The sequence below is a fragment of the Equus caballus genome, chromosome 15, assembly GCF_041296265.1.
Source record: "Equus caballus isolate H_3958 breed thoroughbred chromosome 15, TB-T2T, whole genome shotgun sequence".
NCBI classification, from domain to species: domain Eukaryota; kingdom Metazoa; phylum Chordata; class Mammalia; order Perissodactyla; family Equidae; genus Equus; species Equus caballus.
Genome location: NC_091698.1, coordinates 86,547,340 through 86,565,973, shown reverse-complemented (window position 1 = coordinate 86,565,973; position 18,634 = coordinate 86,547,340). Strand labels below are relative to the sequence as shown.

The following is an 18,634-nucleotide window of genomic DNA, read 5'->3' as shown; positions in this document are numbered from 1 at the left end:
TAGGTATTCCAGCTCCAGAGTGCAGACTCGCCCTCCTACCCATGCTGCTGTCCCTAGAATATTCTAAATATTCCAGAGAATACAGGTCTTTCTTTGCAGAGCTCACCATAGCTCACAGACTCTCACAGTAGTTTGGGGAGAAGAGGGGAGTGTAGAAGACAGGCCTGGACTGGGGGGCCATGCCTTCTCTTTGGTCCCAGGGCAGTCAACAACTGGGAGCTCTCATTTCTGGTTGGAGCCTCTTTCTTTCAGCACCCTTCTCACCTCCTTTATTATTGTTTTTGCTTTGTTAGGGGGAGAAAGGGCCCCAGGAAGAGCCTTGGGGACTTAGATGAGGGTTGGTAAGTAAGAGAGGAGCCAGGAGAGCAGGTTGGTGAGGGTGGAAGACAGAATACACGAGCCAATAATGGCATCTAAACCAAGGAAGCATGGGCATGCCTCTCAGAGAGAGAGAGACAGCATGGGCATGCATCTCAGAGAGAGAGAGACAGCATGAGCATGCTTCTCAGAGAGAGAGAGACAGCATGGGCATGCATCTCAGGGAGAGGGAGACAGCATGGGCATGCATCTCAGAGAGAGAGAGAGAGAGCATGAGCATGCTTCTCAGAGAGAGAGAGAGAGAAAGACAGCATGGGCATGCTTCTCAGAGAGAGAGACAGCATGGGCATGCATCTCAGAGAGAGAGAGAGCGAGAGAAAGACAGCATGGGCATGCATCTCAGAGAGAGAGAGAGAGCATGAGCATGCTTCTCAGAGAGAGAGAGAGAAAGACAGCATGGGCATGCATCTCAGAGAGAGAGAGAGCATGGGCATGCTTCTCAGAGAGAGAGAGAGCATGGGCATGCTTCTCAGAGAGAGAGAGAAAGACAGCATGGGCATGCATCTCAAGGAGAGGGAGACAGCGTGGGCATGCTTCTCAGAGAGAGAGAGAGAGAGACAGCATGGGCATGCATCTCAGGGAGAGGGAGACAGCATGGGCATGCTTCTCAGGGAGGGAGAGACAGTCAGGCAAGCAGAGTGGGGCTGTCACAACCAGCAGAGTCACATGCACACTCCATGGTCAACGCTTGGCCCAGAGAATAGAGACTTATGACCTTCTTTGAAAGGAGGAGCTCCTGTTACTCTGATAGTTTGGCTGTGAGTTAAAACTCCTTCCCTACGTCTTCAGGTCCAGCCAGTCTGGATGCACCAATCATGGCCTCTAAGAGGTAGGCTGTGTGTGTGACAGAAGGACAGTGATCTAAGTCCCTGATGGCCGTTTCCTAGCCATGGGACCCTAGACAGTTAGTTCCTCTCTCCCTGAGCCCATTTCCTCCCTTGGAAAATGGAGATAATTAGTCTGCCTCGCTCATGAGGGTGTAGTGAGGGAGTCAAATTAGATAATGTCTATAGACATGTATTTACATCACAGAACACTGTACCTGCGAAAGGAGATATTATCTGAGCATTTCTTATGGATGCTTCTGGGGCATGGCCACGCCCTCTCCAGAAACAGCGACAATTCCTGCATACAAGGATGGGTATGTCATATTTCGACTGTGTTTGTTAAAATCCTTAGAAAAGTCTGGTGATAAGCATGTGAAACCAGAGAGCTGCTGCAATATTGGCGAGCGGGCGCCGGCCTCTGTGAAGTCTGCCTGTCAGGTTGGGCCCCCGAAAGGGGACAACTGTAGCACTGATGATGTTGAGCATTTTCTTGTCTCCTGCAGGACCACCTGCAGATTGGTGGTCCACGACTTTGTTCCTCTGGTCCCTGCACCAGAAAGACGAGAAAATCTCTCAGACCACAGAGAGGATAGATGTGGCATCTTTATCTAAATCTTTATACTATGTTAAATTCTTATGGATTACTAAAAGTTAGCAATGTTTGTTCCATGCCATTCTATTCATTATCTCAACTCAGGACAACTCTTCGGAGGGGGTGGATGTCGTTATTTCTAGGGTTGAACCGAGGACACAGAGATTCAGAAGTCCAGTAATTTGCCCAAGGTTATGCAGCTGGTTGAAGTCTGTTCTCTCCATTGTCTCCTAGACAAGCATTCACAGAGCTTCATGGGAGATTAAAACACTGCTTTTGAGTCTGATGGCAATTACAAATGCCTTATGCCAAACAGCAAATTTCGCTATGAGAGAATTCCAAACTGAATATTTTAGTAGATTTTACATAGTTTACTTGTGGCTGTACGTCTAGAATATGGGTACCTGATGAAGCACCCATATGGGCTTTTAAGCTCAGCACCCTAATGCACACCCTGTAGTCTGCCTATAAATCTGAGAATTAGGATTTCTGGGTTCAAATGCTAACTTTCTCATTACCCTATAGAAGGACCCGGATAAATTCTTAGCTGGGCAGAGCTCCAGGCTTCATCATAGCTGTTCAGAAAGAGTTCTCTCCATGTTCCAACTTTCTTTTTAGGTAGATAATACTTGAAATAACATTTATAAATCATGCGACAAAGAATCCCTAAGTTACAAGAAGATTTATAAAGACTTTGCCTGGAGAGCTCTTAGAAAGTTACTGTTTGTAACAAGTGATGTATTCCCAGCACCTCCCAGCTTCTCACCCCTTGTGCAGGAGAGATGCTTCTAGAGCAGAAGCATACAGGATGGATGCCTTAAAATGCCAGAGCTCTGTAGCCTCCCGCCAAGCTTTCTTCATGTCCCCACTATATCTTATACTTTCCTGTTATTTTTGTCATTTATTTGTCACTCTGAATATCATTTATTTCTTTACACACTTGATCTGTGAACCTCTTGAGGACACAACCTCTACCCTAGTCATCTTTGTTGTCCCTAGCATCCAGCAGAGATCTTTGATATGTAGTAAGAGCTCACATGTTTGCGTTGAACTGTAAAATAATTATACGTGTCATTCATACGTACATGCACACATACCTAGCAACCTATGTTTCTGGGATACCAGATGATGGGCTGGGGTCTCAGAGAGAATCCTGTAGTAACAGCAACAATATTTCATCATCTGACATGCCTTCCCACATTGAACATAACTCCATATAGAATAAAGAATGTACCATATTATATCCACTTGGCTTTTCCTCCAGACTTTGATAGTGTTTGTCATGAGAAATAACCACTTGGCCAACCCACTGTGATGGTGGAGGCAATTAGAGAGGCATTCTCACATATTTCCTCCTTGGTTTATGGAGCTCAGAACAAATGTTACGATCTTTTTCTTCAAAAAGGAAGGTCACTTAGTGGCATAATTATGAGTAAATCTTTATTTTGATTTCCATTCATATCAGTTATGCATTATTCTTTCACAAAACAAGAAAGATGAAAAGGCTCTTTGAGGCAAAGGCAAAATGAAATGTCTGTTTCTCATTGCTTGGAAGCACCCAGCTAGAATGTTCCTGGATAAACTACTATGCAGCCTTGTGCACCTTCCGTCTCAAAGTGGAGTGTCGGGGCACCATATGGAACAGCAGGTATGCTGACCTTGGCTGAGGGTCATATATGGACAGAGTGGAAAAGGGGAGAAATATGAGGGTCTTCCCATCGTTTCCTTCAAATTCTTGAAAGTGCCTTGTCCTACTGGAAGCCCTGGGGCCAGCGGCTGGTAAATTCGGTAAACACATCTGACTGTCTTGAGAAGTTTTGCCCCAAAGCTATTCCACAGTACTGCTAGGAATGTCCTCCTCTCCTCCAGATGACGCTATGGAAGGAGAACGGGGCTGAGTGTTCTGGAGAAGAGTGGGCGGTGCTGGACGTGGTACAATGCTTTCCTTCTGCTTTATCAAGGACATGCGTTTCTGCACTGAAAGGGAGAGCTGGCCATCAGGACTGATTCAGCTGCTGTGTGAATTTGGGCAAGATTCTCAACCTCCCTCAGATTTCGTTTCACCATCCGAAAGTTGGGAGTGGACTGGATGGTCTTTAAGGGTTTCCCAGTTCTTACATCTGCGAATGGGTTGGAGCAGCTGGTCTGTCCTGTGGGTGAGGCGGCAGGGGCTGGGAGCGCACCCACAACAGGAGTTTTTAAAAGATCTGGGTGGTATTATAGGCACTGTGATCTCAAGTTCTTTATGTAACTTGGCTATACATCCATTTCCTCATTGATAAGATGAGGATAATGATCCCTTTGTTAATTCAAACACTGTCTGTCCTGGGTCCTGTTGAAAGGGATGCTACATGCTGGGGCAGGCGTGGTTCAGAGCTGTGTGCCTTTCAAGTGCTGGTTGCTACAATTCTTGCCCTACGTACATTCAGATTTCACAGAAATCCTGTGGGGTAGGTATTCCTTTCTCCTGTCTCGCTTTCAGAGAGGATAATAAAGTTCAGAGAAGTTAAATGATCCGGGGTGACCTAGCTCATTCAGTGGCATAGCTAAGAGAAGAACCAGGTCTGTTTTATTCCAATGCTATTCTCTTCTTTTCCACCTGGACTCTTATTTTAAACACCATTATTAATTGGACTACATCAAAATTAAAAACTTTTGTCCACCAAAGGACACTATCAATAGAGTGAAAAGGCAGCCCACGGAATGGGAGAAAATATTTGCAAATTATATGTCAGAGAAGGGATTACTATTCAGAGTATATAAAGAATGCCTACAACTCAACAACAAAAAACAACTTGGTTAAAAAATCAGGTCCAGGCTGGTGGCCTAGTGGTTAAGTTCTGGCGCGCTCCACTTTGGAGGCCCATGTTCATTTCCTGGGCATGGACCTACACCACTCATCTTTCAGTGGTTATGCTGTGGTGGCAGCTCACATAGAAAAAGAGGAAGATTGACAGCAGATGTTAGTTCAAGGTGAATATTCCTCAGCAAAAAAAAAAAAAAGGCAAAGGACTTGAGTAGACATTTCTTCAAAGCAGATATACAAATGGCCAACGAACACATGAAAAGATGCTCAACATCACTAATTATTAGGGAATTGCAAATCAAAACCATGATGATATACCACTTTGCACCCATTAGGATGCAAAAAATCAGAAAAAACAACTGTTGGTCGGGTTGTGGAGAAACTGGAAGGCTTGTGTATTGCTGGTTGGAATGTAAAATGGTGTAGCCACTATGGAATACAGTAGGGTAGTTCCTCAAAAAACTGAAAATAGAATTACTGTATAATTCTACTTCTGAGTATATACCAAAAGAAGTGAAAGCAGGGCCTCCAAAAGATATTTGTACACCCATGTTCATAGCAGCGCTATTCAAAATAGCCCAAAGTGGAAGCAAGCCAACTGTCCACAAATAGATGAATGAATAAGCAAAATGTGGTATATACATACAACAGAATATTATTCAGCCTTAAAAAGAAAGGAAATCCTGATACATGCTGCAACATGGATAAACCCTGAGGACATTATGCTGAGTGAAATAAGCCATTCACAAGAGGACAAATGTTGTATGATTCCACTTATATGAAGTACGTTGGGGAGCCAAAGTCATACAGACAGAAGGTAGGATAGAGGCTACCAGGAGCTGAGGACACAGGGAATGGGGAGTTTTTTAATGGGTACAAAATGCCAGTTTTGCAAGGTGAAAAGAGTTGTAGACATGGACGGTGGTGATGATTGCACAACAGTGTGAATGTACTTTATGGCACTGCGTTGTACACTTAAAAACGGTTAAAATGGTAACTTTTGTGTTAGGTATATTTTACCAGAATTTTTTTTGTTTTCACATGCACACACACAATACCATTATCTGAGTTGATCATACCCTTCACCAATGGCATAAATCAGGCTGGGCTGATGGCTTAGCATTAGTCACCTTATTGCTCAGGAGCGTATGTAAAAGGAGAACAGAAACTGACATCATATTCTTTGGATCTCTGGAAGACTCCTCCAACTCAAATTAAGAATGTCATTAAAGTGCCATTTTTTTTTTAAGAAAGAAAAGTTATAAAAATAGGATTGGGGGCATGTCTGTTACTGCATTTAGTAAAAGTGGCTGGAAGAATGATAATCAACTTTGGAGGCTATGTTAGGGATGGTCTGAGTTCATGGCAAATGTGTTACTCACCTTGCAGCAGGTGCATCTTAGGGAGCTAGCCATTGTCCTGAGGAGTGAAACTGAGGTACCACAAGATGCCCACGTGATTGCCAGTGGGAAAAGGTGTGCAAGACATATTCCACATAGGAAAATAGTGAATTCAGGGGCCAGCCCCGTGGCCGAGTGGTTAAGTTCACGCGCTCTGCTTGGGTGTCCGAGGGTTTCACTGGTTTGGATCCTGGGCACGGACATGGCACTGCTCATCAAGCCATGCTGACGAGGTGTCCCACATAACACAGCCAGAAGGACCTACAACTAGAATATACAGCTATGTACTAGGGGGCTTTAGGGAGAAGAAGAAAAAAAGAAAATAGTGAATTCAGATATCAGCCCCAACTGAACCACGAGGGTGGGTACCTTAAATTACAGGTTGATTTTTGATTGAGCTGTCTCTCCCACAGGGAATTCTAAATGGCCCGCTCTGAGCAGAACAGCAATAAGCTTTATTTATTTACAGAAAAAGCTAACGCCACACCAGGGAGCCAGCCTATAATCAATGTGTGTGTACTAGTCCTAAAAGAAACCCACTAGAACACTAACAGTGGTTATTTTGGGTGACAGGATCACGGGTGGCTTTTAAATTTTCTTTTAAAAAATATTTTGTACATTTAGCATGCATTTTAATGGCAGGACATAAATATAATCAAAAGTGTTTTTTATCACCAAAGGCCTGTGGATACTTATCTAGAATCTTCCAATTAGGTTTTAGAAATGATTGTGTAAGAATGCATGCAAAAAGAAATCTATGATGATAGAAATTAGGAATCAGACAATGGTTGAGGGGTGAGGGGATTGACTGGAAAGGTGAGCTGTTTAGGGGGATCTGAAATGTCCCATCCCTTGTTTGGGTCATGGTTATCCAGGTGTATAAACAGTTGTCAGAACTCAAGGCACTGAGCTCTGTACATCTATTGCATGTTAATTATATTGCAATAAGACAGAAGGAAACCCAGGAAAAGATGAAAACACGCATGCAAACAATCGCGGGTCTGTTTTGCATCACTGGCAGCGGATGAGCTAGAAGACGGCCAAGGACCTGTGCCAGCCGGCACCAGGGCTCTTAGCCACAGCCCAGGACGGTCCCCGACACCCCAGGAAAAGCAGTAATTGAGAGCGGCTGGTCAAGGGCGCACGCTGCTAGACAACTTATGTGCTGAGCAGAGAGCGGAGGAAGCTGACCGGGGAAGTCCAGCCCATTGCTGGCAGCTGGGAGGCTGATGACGCCGGCAGGGCAATGGGCAGAGGGCCCATACAGCAGGGCCATCTGGTGTCAGGCCTTTTGAGCACTGCCATTGGCATTGCTGACTCTCATGGGACCTTAAATGACAAAACAAAGCCTGGCTTTACCAGGCCTGCACCGTCTCAGCACCAACATAGACACAGCTGATGGCTGGGCAGGGCTGGGTGTGTGCACAGGGCTGGTTTTTCCATTTCCTCCACCGGACTTCTGTGACCTAGCAGCCTGCAGTGATGTCGTTCTCTCAAGAATGCACAGGACTTAATGGCCTTATTGTTCACCTGTTTCTTAATAATGTGCTGGCTTCTGATGTATCTTCACAAAGACCTGCATCTCGCTGGCTGACAATGGGTTTTTTTCTAGTGACACATTGAAATGAATCCTTTGCAGGTGGGGGGTTAAGTGTGAACACCCTGGAGTCGGACAGGTCTGGGTTTGAATCCCAGCCATGGCATGTAACCGTTGTGTGACTTTGGATAAGTTACTTAACTGCCCTAAGCCCTATTTTCCTCATCTGTAAAATGGGGACAACAGACCCCACCTCCATGTTGTTGGGAGGATTAAATAAAATAACGCAGTCAAACCTCTTACCAGTTCCTGACACGTAAAGAGAGTTTAACGTTAGCTGATGTTGATATTAACAGGAGAGGTTGTAATACATATTATACTATCAACAGATCCTTTATAATGACAACAGAGCAGTAACAGGCCCCCAGGATCTGCTTCGCAGGAAGCATTCTCCACTCCTCATTTAGAGCTTTTTCAGAAGCTGTCCCTTTCCAGCTGGGTTTCTGCTTTCAGAGACCCACTCAGCTTAGCTGCTTTCTCTCACTCCGTCTGCTCGTTACTTCTTGCAATGGGTAGAATCTGCTTGAGGGACTTGCTCCCTTGTGCAGGTGTATCCAGAACGCCCATGCGCACTGGAATTGCTTCATTAAAAATGGGTCTTGGCTGCACTTGGCCTGCTGCTTACTTGGCATTTTCAGTGTGGCTCAACCTAATACTTGTTTTGCATTTTTGCAGAATTCTGGTGCTTGCTCCCAACGCTGCTTTGCATTTCAAAAGCTTTGCTTCTGAAATTTCCCTCTGGCACCACGACCACCCTGGGCCTGGCTTTATGTTGTAGCTGCTCTGGGCATGGTGCCTGTTTTGTGTTCTGGCACCACTGCTCATGCTGTGACAGACTCTCTGGTTATATATTTGGACTTTTGAATGACTGATCTTGGATTCGTGGCCTGTGAGAGGCTGCCTCTTAAGTCTGCTAGTTCGTCTGTATATTTAAAGCGCTCACACTTGCTCTCCATCAGTTTGGCTCCATAACAATGAAGCTTCCTGCTTTCTATATTTGATGCTGTGTGTTCATTTGGAAAGCGAGAGGTGAGTAACCCTGCTTTTTATAGGCTGCTTGGTGACCACAATAGGAAACTGGACATGGTATGGGAATGGGGAAAGTATAAAAGTGTTGTAAATCCTAAGTCTCGATTTCTAGTTCTTAGCTCCAAATTTTAACGAAATTGTCAGTGAAGTTTCTGAAACTGTATTGTTTCTGTGTGATAGATTCTACTCTCTGTGCTGTGAGCTCTTTGAGAGCAGGAGCTGTTTCTTGGAAAGCTTCTTAGCCCCCATCATTCACGTGTACTTTAAAAAAATCAAATGCCTTGATGTGCCAAGTAGTAGCTATTCAGAGGGATAAATTGCCGATGAATGAATTCCTGCGGTGCGCCCGGAACAGCTTACAGAGAGCTGCACACATACGCACTGTTTTCCCCCTTTGCTCTCATTTATTAGGATTCCCTGGGCTTAAAAGGCCCACAAAGTACTTCCTTCCACAAAGGTAACCAATATGCTACTTACACTGATAAAAAATGTTTATAAAGTAGTACCAATTAAATTATAAAATACCAACAATGCTCCAACTGTTTAATGGGAATTCTATCATCAAACCTACAAAATACATCTAGGGTCCTAAGGCCACATGTGAAGCAGGTGTCAGGGCCACCTGAGAAGTTCACCCCTGGCCCAGGGGCCTGCGCGGCTCCTAATCTTGGAGGAGCTTCCTCAGTTCTTCCTGCTGAGGGCTGCGTCTGCCAAAGCAACGCGTCCACCGTGATGGATGTGCAGATGAACCAAGCATTCCCTTTGTTCTCTTTGTCATCGTGGCTGTTAAATAAATGATGCTTCCTAAACCAGCAATCACTGCAGCCGAGATTCCGTCTCTCCTCCTCCCTTAATAATCATTCCCGCTCACCCCCTCAATTTGACCTCCACTGTCGCCTCTCTCCTGAACACCTGTCCAGAAGGTCCCCAGTGGAGGCCTGATTGCCAAGCCCTGTGCCTTCGCCATCTTCTCGCTTCTCAGGTTGCTTCCTCTTGACCATTTTCACTTTTTGAAACTCACCTGCCCCCAAACTGCTGTGACACGGTACCCTCCGGGCGCTCGCCTCCCTCTGTGATCGCCTCCTTTCGCCCTTCGCTGTGCAGGTGCTGTGAGGTTCTGCTGTTCCTCGTCTCGGATGTCTCCCCTAGGAAGCCCCCCCACTCGCCCTCGGCTGTCCACTCTGTGTGGTGGCCCTCGTGTGTGAGGGGAGGGGGCGGCCGAGTTCAGCCTGCGCGGAGCCCACCTCATCTCTCTTCCTCTCCTCTGATGCCACATGGCATCACTTGGCCCTGGGGCAGGTGGGACACCAATCAGAAGCCTCTGCTTTCTTTCTGACGCCCCTTTTCACTCGCTAACCACGCCACTGCGGGGCCGGAGACTGAATATGCCCCGCCCACCCGTGTCGCACGCTCACCCAGTGCAGCTCCTCCACGTTTGTCACACCACCAACTGAGCACTTCTAGTTCAGGGCTTGTCTTGCTCTTCTTCCAGGGCAGTCACATTCTTAGTGGCCTCCTGGCCCTGCTCTACCCATCTGTCCACTGCAAGTAGATTCCCTACCCCTTCCAAGGCATGTTAAAGGTGATGGGGGCTGATATTTAGTGTAAGGACAGTTCTCCCCTCCTGGCCTGACATCTGAGGGCCTTTCACCACCTGGCCCCTCCCTAAAGCTCCAGCTCCCCTAACAGTGCCCTAGACGGACTGGCTGACTTCTCTCTCAGAGTGCTCCCTTGGACTTGGCTCCTCTGAGCTTTTGCTGATGCTGTTCCACCTGCGTGGAACACCCTCCCTTCACTTATTCATCAATGTACTATCTCTGCCTCATTTCTGTGGGGAAGCACGGAAACTGATATGACACCTCCATCCTCTGAAGTCCCAGCCCGCTGGCTCTCTGACTCAAGTAACACTTATACTTCCTTTTGTTATGGCTGCTTGAGTGCATGTCCCAGGGGACAGGACTTGTGTGTCCTATTTTTTTCCATCTTCCACTGTGTCTAATAGACTCAGTGCATTTGTGTCATGTGCATATGCGTGTGCATGAATAAATGAAAGGACTGTAGTCAGCTCCAGCGAGAACCGAGCTGAGCCAGTACAGAAAACGGTCCCTGTGTGTGGGGATGGGGATGGGCGAGTGTGTGTTTTAAACTCTTGGATTCCAGATCTTTGAAAAGAAATTATTCCCATCAGATTTTGTGAGGAGTTTTATCCTGAAGAGAAAATGGGACAAAATTAAAAATTATATCTATTTTAAATTAAATGAGTAACACATAAAACATTTTTGTTGGGAGAGGAATTCAAATAAACACTGAAGCTCTGAGTCAGAGCTGTCCAAGAGAACTTTCTGTGATGATGCGAATATTCTGTATCTGCGCTGTCCGATATGGTAGCTATCGGCCACGTGTGCTATTGAACAGATAAAATGTGGCTAGTGTGTCTGAGGGACTGAATTTTAAATTTTATTTAATTTAAATAAGTACAAGGGACTAGTGGCTGCCTCATCTCCTCATCCCCAGACCCCCAGCTCAGTCCCCACGTTGGAGGTCATCCCTGCTCACTGTGCATCCTTCTGGACCTTTCTTGGTGCATTTACAGCCTATTTTACACACACGTACTTACACACCAAGTTTCTTTGCCCTGTGAGTGTTTCACATAAATGGTGTCATGCCAGACGTGTTCTGCAGCCCCCTTTTTAGTTAACAATGTGTTTGGAGAGCTATGGGGGCCCCTCTTAGCTCTGCTTCGTTCGCTTCAGCTGCTGCATGGTGTCTGTTGTATGCATGCACCCCGGTTCATTTAGCCACTCCCCTAGTGATGAACATTTAGGTTGTTTCCAGACAAAGCCAGCAATCCATTCTTACCTGCTTCCCTGAGCATGTGAGCAGGTGCAGACACTGAGAATGGGATTTCTGAACCGAGGGGAGGAAAACCATCCATAATCCCCGCCCTGGCTCTCGCAGCCCAGGTTTTCCCGGACCACGAGTGCAGGGTCAGGGCCTACATGCTGGACTAGCCCCTAGGTCTGTGATGGTGCCGGGGAGCCATTATTATTGGGGTTTTTGGTAGGAAGCTGGCAGCCATGTTCTATTCTGATCTTGGTTTTCACGCCCCACGCTGAGAAGCTGAATCCTAGATTTTATCAAACAGGCTGTGATGAGCGCTGAAAATACTGAGACATTAATAACAATTGGAAGATGACAGACACAGATAGCATTCATCAGCACGCTGAGTTCAGTGCAGACTTGAGGAAAACCTGGAACGTTCGGTGCCTCATTTTTAAGTTAGATTTCTCAAACCATGTCCCTTATACCCCTCTTGGAGCACAAAAATAAGATAATTGGGTTTAAAGGTCCATATATCTGCTAGCATTTGAATATTGGGTATTGAGCAATGAGTAAAACAAAGATTCATTGTATGATCTGTACCAAGATCAATTTCTAAATGAGGCAAAGGAGGCCCGCGCCTTGGGAATGACCGAGAGTCAGTGTAAATTAAAGTGAGAAGAGAAGCCATTGCCTGCTTCTGGTGGCCACAGTGTGTCTTATCCAATGCTTCCCCACCCCCGCCCCAACTGCAAAGCATGATGAAATAAAAATTATTAGATTCCATGCCAAGTTTTTTCCCCATGGTCACCAGGGGCGAATGGTGATTTTAAAATTCAGCTCTGGAGGAGGTAGTGATGGCTGAGCTGGGATGAAAAATGGAGGAGGAAGGTGGTGAACAGTAGGTAACATCCTGAGACTAGAATGTTCTCCACAGCCAAGCGTGGGATGGGCCTTTGTCCAGCAAACAATGGAAGAAAGGAGGAAGGAGGCCAGGGGAAGTCACTGTGGTTCGATATGCTGACAGGTCAAGCCGTTTTCTCTTCCACATCTCCTGTTCTAATTTAATCATAACGTGGCCATGCTATGGATACAGTTTAGTACATACCTTTCTCCTTAAATACTCCATCCCAGGAATTTTTCCATGTTGTCACCTCGTCTTCAAAATTATGCCGATGAGGTTTACACTTATATTATTTATTCAAATGCACTTCAGCCAACTGGCTGAGTTTCACCGAGTTCCTTTGTTTATAAACATCATGGTGAGAGCGTATCCTGTGCCTGTGATGAATAGACATCTGAAAAATACAGTGTTGATGCTGGAAGGCTCCTCTCCATTGTTTTCCCTCCGGATTTTTAGTCAGCTTTTCAGCGCATTGATTTTACTGGGCAGCTTTCAGATGCTGACCCCAATTCACCTTCTTTCTCATGGCTGATGTCAAACCTCGCCCATCACTGTGATGATGTGACATTATTGATGCTGCAACTCCACAGTGGTAGGATGCGTATCTAATCTAGGTTCCAGGACCAGTGTAGCTAGCGAAGTGCCATTGGGGGTGGAGGGGTCCCCCTTTTCGTTACTAGTTCCAGGCTTTGGGCTTCCTCCTCCCTCTCTGTGCTGTCAGCCACGGCTGTGGGCAGCCCTTACTCAGGTTGGGCTGGTCCCAACCTTCCTTTCTTATCTCTTTTTGCCACCGCCCCAGCTCTGGTCCTTACTTTTCTATGCCCTGGTTCCTGCTCCTTTTCTTGATGACCTTCCTTTTCCACAAACTCTCAGATAGCTCCCCTCACCTACGGGATAAAGCCCGAGAGCTTACCTGGGCAGTCAGAGCTTCTCCCAGCCTGAGGACCCACAAGACTGCTCTTGGAACCTCTCCTCCAACGACACTCGGCCATTTCCTATCCCTGAAGAGGCAATTCAGATTCCTAGTCTTAAAAATAGTCATACCTTTTGGCTCATCGTCTGGAGATCTAGCCTAAGGAAATAATCCAGAAGGTGAAAAAAGCTGTAATGCAACCATATTCATTCCAACATTATTTTTAATAGCATGAAAGTATAAACAAGATAAACATCAAATAATATGGAAAAGCTTCAGTAAATTATTATAGATCTTCTTAAAGGAATTGTCAGCCCGATTAAAAATGATAATTAAGATGACAATTCAGCCACAGGAAAAATGCTTATGAACTAGGATGAAGGGTCCAGAGAGCTCACATTTATGGAGCGCCTACTGTGTACCAGCTCGTGCTAGGTGCTTTATTCATCTCCCACAGATGAGGAAACCAACACAGGGCTCAGGTGACCTGTCTTGAGGTCGCATAGCTCATAGTCCCAGATTTGCTTAATTCGAAAACATATTCTTTCTACGTTATAAAATACAAAACTGGATGTACCTTGTGATAAAATTCCTGCTTGGAGTCTGCGCCTGCTGGCTGCACATGCTTCAAGGCTCTGCCTTAACGCTGCCTCCCCTGAGAAATCTTCCTCAACCAACCCTGCCTAAGGAGCATGCGCTCTCCTCTGAGCCGCCATAACACGTGAAACTTTCCGTGAGACATGTCAGTCCACCCAGGCCGGCTTGTATTTTATTGACACACTGTGCCTTTTCTCTCCAACTAGACTGTAAAGCCTGAAAAGCCAGACCTGTGTCCTGCTAATGCTTCGTGTCCCCGGGCAGCCCTTGGCACAGTGGGGCCTGTAATAGATGCTCAGTGTACGTGTTGGCAAACCTTACTTCTGCCTCCAGCTGTAGCCAACCTAGTGTGGGGCCGGCTGGCCGCTCGAAGGGGTGGGGGGAGAGGCTCTGGCACGACACTGGCTCTTGTGTCCCCGTAGGCAGATCAGAGGCCACGTCAAGGTCCTCCACCAGTTACCACCTCCACTCAAAGGAAGGGTCTTTGCCTTTATTATACCCCAACTTTTAAAAGACTTCTTATTTTGCAATACAGATTTATAGGTAGTTGCTAAAAAATGTACAGGGCCCGTGCACCTTTCCCCCAGCCTCCCCCAGTGTTAACATCTGGTGTAACTATAGTTCAGCATTGATACCAGGAAATTCACATTGGTACAATCCATAGAGCTGGTTCAGATTTCATTATCAGTTATACATAACTTTTAGGAAAATAATTCATCTTAGAGATTATTTTTTTCTACCTGAGCACATTTTCTTCATAGCCCTGCCTGACGTTTCCTCTTACTTGAGATCTTTAGATGCATCATCGCTCTGAAGTCAGAGGACCTTCCTTGCTCTGTTCCCGACTCTGTTCCTTGTTCCCTCCGCGACGCCGAGCAAATTTACTAACGTCTCTGAGCTTCGGTTTTCTCATCTGAAAAGTGAAAATACTAACCTCATGGGATTTTTAAAAATTTTGTAAATTGCTTAGGTTAGGCACACGATAGAACAGGCACTCAGGAAATGTCAGTGTTTTCTTTCCGCCCTCTTGCCACATGGAAAGCCCTCTTTTTCTCACAATTCAATGGACTCCTTCTCTTTCAAATAATATTCAAGATTAGTCTCCTCTGACACTCTCCCATCCCACGTCTAGTTACCTCAGCAATCCTGCTCTGTGTGTGTGTCACGTTTAATTAGTATGATCCTGATTACATATTCCATGTTCCTGTCGAATATATTTTCAGTTCTATTTTTACCTGTCAACAACATAAGGTATTTGAGGGCAGTGCTGTAATTTCTACAAGTCAGCGTATTGGATAAGAGCCTAGGTTTGGTGCCTTCTGTAAAATGAGGATGATTGTATCAACCTCATAGACTTTTCGTAAAGACTGAATGAATGAATGCAGGTGAGACACTTAGCATCGTGCCAGGCACAGACAAGCTGAAGGCATGGCAGCTGCTACTGCTGGTTGCAATGACACCTCCTGTGTTGTGTTTCTACTTGGAGCTTTGTCCTTGGACATCTGACAGGTGACGTGTGTCTACCTGGATTTAGATTTAAATTTCTTTTTTGGGGGGGGAAGATTAGCCCTGAGCTAACATCTGCCGCCAATCCTCCTCTTTTTGCTGAGGAAGACTGGCCCTGAGCTAATATCCATACCCATCTTCCTCTACTTTATATGTGGGACACCTGCCACAGCATGGTTTGTCAAGTGGTGCATAGGTCCGTACCCGGGATCTGAACCAGCGCACCCCGGGCCGGGGAAGTGGAACATGCGAACTTGACCACTGCGCCACTGGGCCAGCCTAGGGTTTAGATTTCTTAGTGGCTCTTTGTGCTTCAAGCTCCAGGTATAAAATAAAACCAAGATTTTAGGGGCCATTCTTGTTCTGAAGTTCCATTTTATTCTACCTGCCTTCTCTGAAGTTGGGGAAGAGATTTTAGTAATAATTATCGGAATAATACTGATGATGATGATAGGCTGTAGTTTTGAGGGCTTGTTATATGCCAGGAACAGTGCTAAGAACTTCACTCGTGTCCACCTGTCTAGTCTTCACCACAACCCTGCAGGGCAGCTTCTGTTACTCCCATTTTGCAGATGAGGAACCTGAGGCACGGAGAGTTGAACACCTTGCCTAAATTTGCACAGCTTGTGAGAGCTGGAACTGGGGTTGGAAGCCGTGATGTTTGGCTCTTGAAAATAGTTGGGATAAGTCTTTCCTGCTGTTAGTGTTTCCAAGAGCCAAGGAATGGAAAAACATTCTGTTTGTTTTTGCCTATGACTGGCTGGAAGAGGGATCCCAGAGCCCAGGGAGGCTTCCCGTTAGTAAAGAGCAGAAGCCCTGATGTTAAATCAATTGGGCACATTGCTCTCCTTTTAAACCCCTGTCCTCCGTGAAGGTGGAAATCGGAGACTGGCTGGAAAGCAGTGAGTGTGCTGGAAGCGCCAGGAGCTGGGAAAGGTCAGGCTCCTGACAGCTACCGGTCTGTCCGTGGATTCAGACATGGTCTGGCCTGAACTGTCTCCCCAGGGAGAATCCCGCTGCTGTTTAATTCCACTTCCAATAAGATCTGTCTGGAAGCCCCGGCTGTGCCTCCTTCCCCAAGCTCTTTTTCGTCAGCACCTCCTCTTGGTCTCGTCAATCCCGAATCTTCCCCAAAGGGCGAGAGACAGGGCCTGGCCCCTGCAGATGCCCCCTCCGCTAGTCTGGCTGCCGCACGGCACTGTCTGACTCGCTTATCACCAATAAAACCGAACCAGGTTCTCCCTGGACCATTCCGGCTTTAATTACCAGGGGCAAATTGCCGCATCCCTCAGAATAATGAAAAATTAGAAACAACAATGAGAACTGATTAAATCAATCAGAGTCTGGTTAAAAGATGGACTAGTAAGTAGCCATTAAAATGAGGTTCTGAAAAATATTTAGTGAAAAGGTAGACACTCATAAGAGAAGAAAAAATTAGGTTTTAACGCTATACTGTATGATCTCAACTTTGCATACATTTTAAAACTATGCGTAAACATAGAAATAAAAACTAGAACAAATAACTAAAATTGTAATAGTTAGTCATGAAGAGTGCAATTATAAGTGATGCTTACATTCATTTTTATTTTTTCCTATTTTACAAACTTATATGCATGAGCATGTATTTCTTTTAAAATCAGAAATAAGGAAAAAGGGGAAAAGAGAAAAGGGAAACATTTTATGTTCTTAAAATTCTCGCTTTTTAAAGGGGGGTTGATTTTTCCTTTTATGGATTCACCAGTACTTACCAGCTCTCTCCACCCCTAGAGATCCAGCTCAGGTCTTGCCTCTTCCAGGAAGCTTTCCTGGATTCATCAAATTTCCAGAGATTTCTTCAGTTTTCCAACTCCTTAGTCTCACTGTGACACATCATCAACTTTAAATGTATGTGAGTCTCGTGTCCCCAACTAGAGAGTATGTTCTTTGATGGCATAACCTATGTATTTTAAACTTCCTCCTCTTCCCCACCCCACCCAGCGAGTAGTGTGCAAACTGCTAAGGTTCAGCTAACACCAGCTGGACACAAGGCCTGGCCCTCACAGGAGGCCCTTGAGTTTGACGCTCCTTTCTCTCTGAGCTTTGTTCCATTTCCTTCAATTCACTTGAAAAGGGTATCTGTGTCATTAGCCCTGGGTTAAATTTTATTGTAAATTGTTTAAAAGAATTCAGTTTGCTTTGAGAGGGACGATCTAGTCCAGCCCTTGCCTTTACAAGAGGATTGTAAAGCTAAGAAAATAAATATGAACTATTTTGAGCAAAAAGGCATTTTTCTTGGTGATCGGGGATAATGGTGTTGATGTTTATAAGAAGGAACCCAACGGCTAGGAGAGGAGGTGACTTCCCTGGGTCTCACGCGGATCAAAGGCGTCACGTGTCACACCGGCTTTCCTCGACTCCTGCTGAGCTTGGGATACTGTACCGAGGTCAGAAGAAAATGGGACCTGAGGAATTTACAGTTTATCTGAGGGGAAGAAAATGAGTCACGGAAATAACTTAGCCTGAGCAAGCAGTGGTGGGAGATTGTATAAAATGATACGGTGTAAAGGATATACACGGTCACCCAGCAGAGGGAAAGTGCTGCTTACAGTGGGGCCTGTTATTAATGGAGGGCTTCCAAGGAGAGCTCAAGAGGTGCCAGGTCTGCCAGCTCCCCCCTCCCCCCAGAGGGATGCTCTCAAGGCCCCCAGGCCTGTGGCTCTGACTCTCCAGCCCCTTCACCATCTCCAGCTTCTGCCTGGTCCCTATCACCTGAACGTCCTCTCATCCACAGCTGTGGGGCTCTCCATACGTGGATGGCTCCCCCCAGTCTGCTTCTCTTCAGACCTCACAGCTGGGCTCTGATGGGCCTCTGGCTGCTGCTCGAGCTGTTCCGGGAGGTAGAGCGTGGGCGAGAGGCCCACCTACAGCGGAGGAAGGGCATGAAGATGGAATAACCCCCCCACCTTTATGGCATATCCCTTGCTGAATGCTAAGTTGAAGGGTTGACATTTAATGTAACCGTGAACTGCACTGATTGCTTGACTGTGAAGCAAACTAAATCAAGGAAAGATTTGCCTCAAATCTACATATAGAACGAACTGAAGCAAGGAGACTGGCCAAGCCGTATCTACAGTCACGCATCGATTAACGATGGACGGGGATACGTTCTGAGAAATGCATTGTGAGGCGATTCTGTCGTTATGCAAACATCATAGAGTGTACTGAGGGGAATAAAATTGGCCACCCCAAAATGTCTCTTTAATGTGAGGATTGTTTCAGGCTGATT

The 18,634-nt window shown here is 45.9% G+C and overlaps 1 protein-coding gene and 1 long non-coding RNA gene across 6 annotated transcripts in view; one reads left to right on the top strand and one right to left on the bottom strand.

Annotated features, from left to right (window-relative positions):
- Window positions 1-18,634, top strand: part of EFR3B (EFR3 homolog B) — an 87,026-nt gene that overhangs the window by 8,028 nt on the left and 60,364 nt on the right. Inside the window, exon 1 of one of the 5 annotated variants that reach the window (XM_070236569.1) lies at window positions 8,170-8,629. The exons of 3 other annotated variants lie outside the window; for them this stretch is intronic. The gene's annotated coding sequence lies outside the window, so the exon portion shown is untranslated. Of the gene's footprint in view, window positions 1-8,169; window positions 8,630-18,634 lie in introns of those variants that run through there. One more of the 5 variants, XM_070236570.1, reaches the window with a different exon arrangement.
- Window positions 13,267-17,366, bottom strand: LOC138917892 (uncharacterized). The gene is made up of 3 exons (XR_011426541.1): window positions 17,118-17,366; window positions 14,648-14,776; window positions 13,267-13,425 (listed from the first exon to the last, which is right to left on the bottom strand). It is a non-coding gene; the product is annotated as an uncharacterized lncRNA (long non-coding RNA).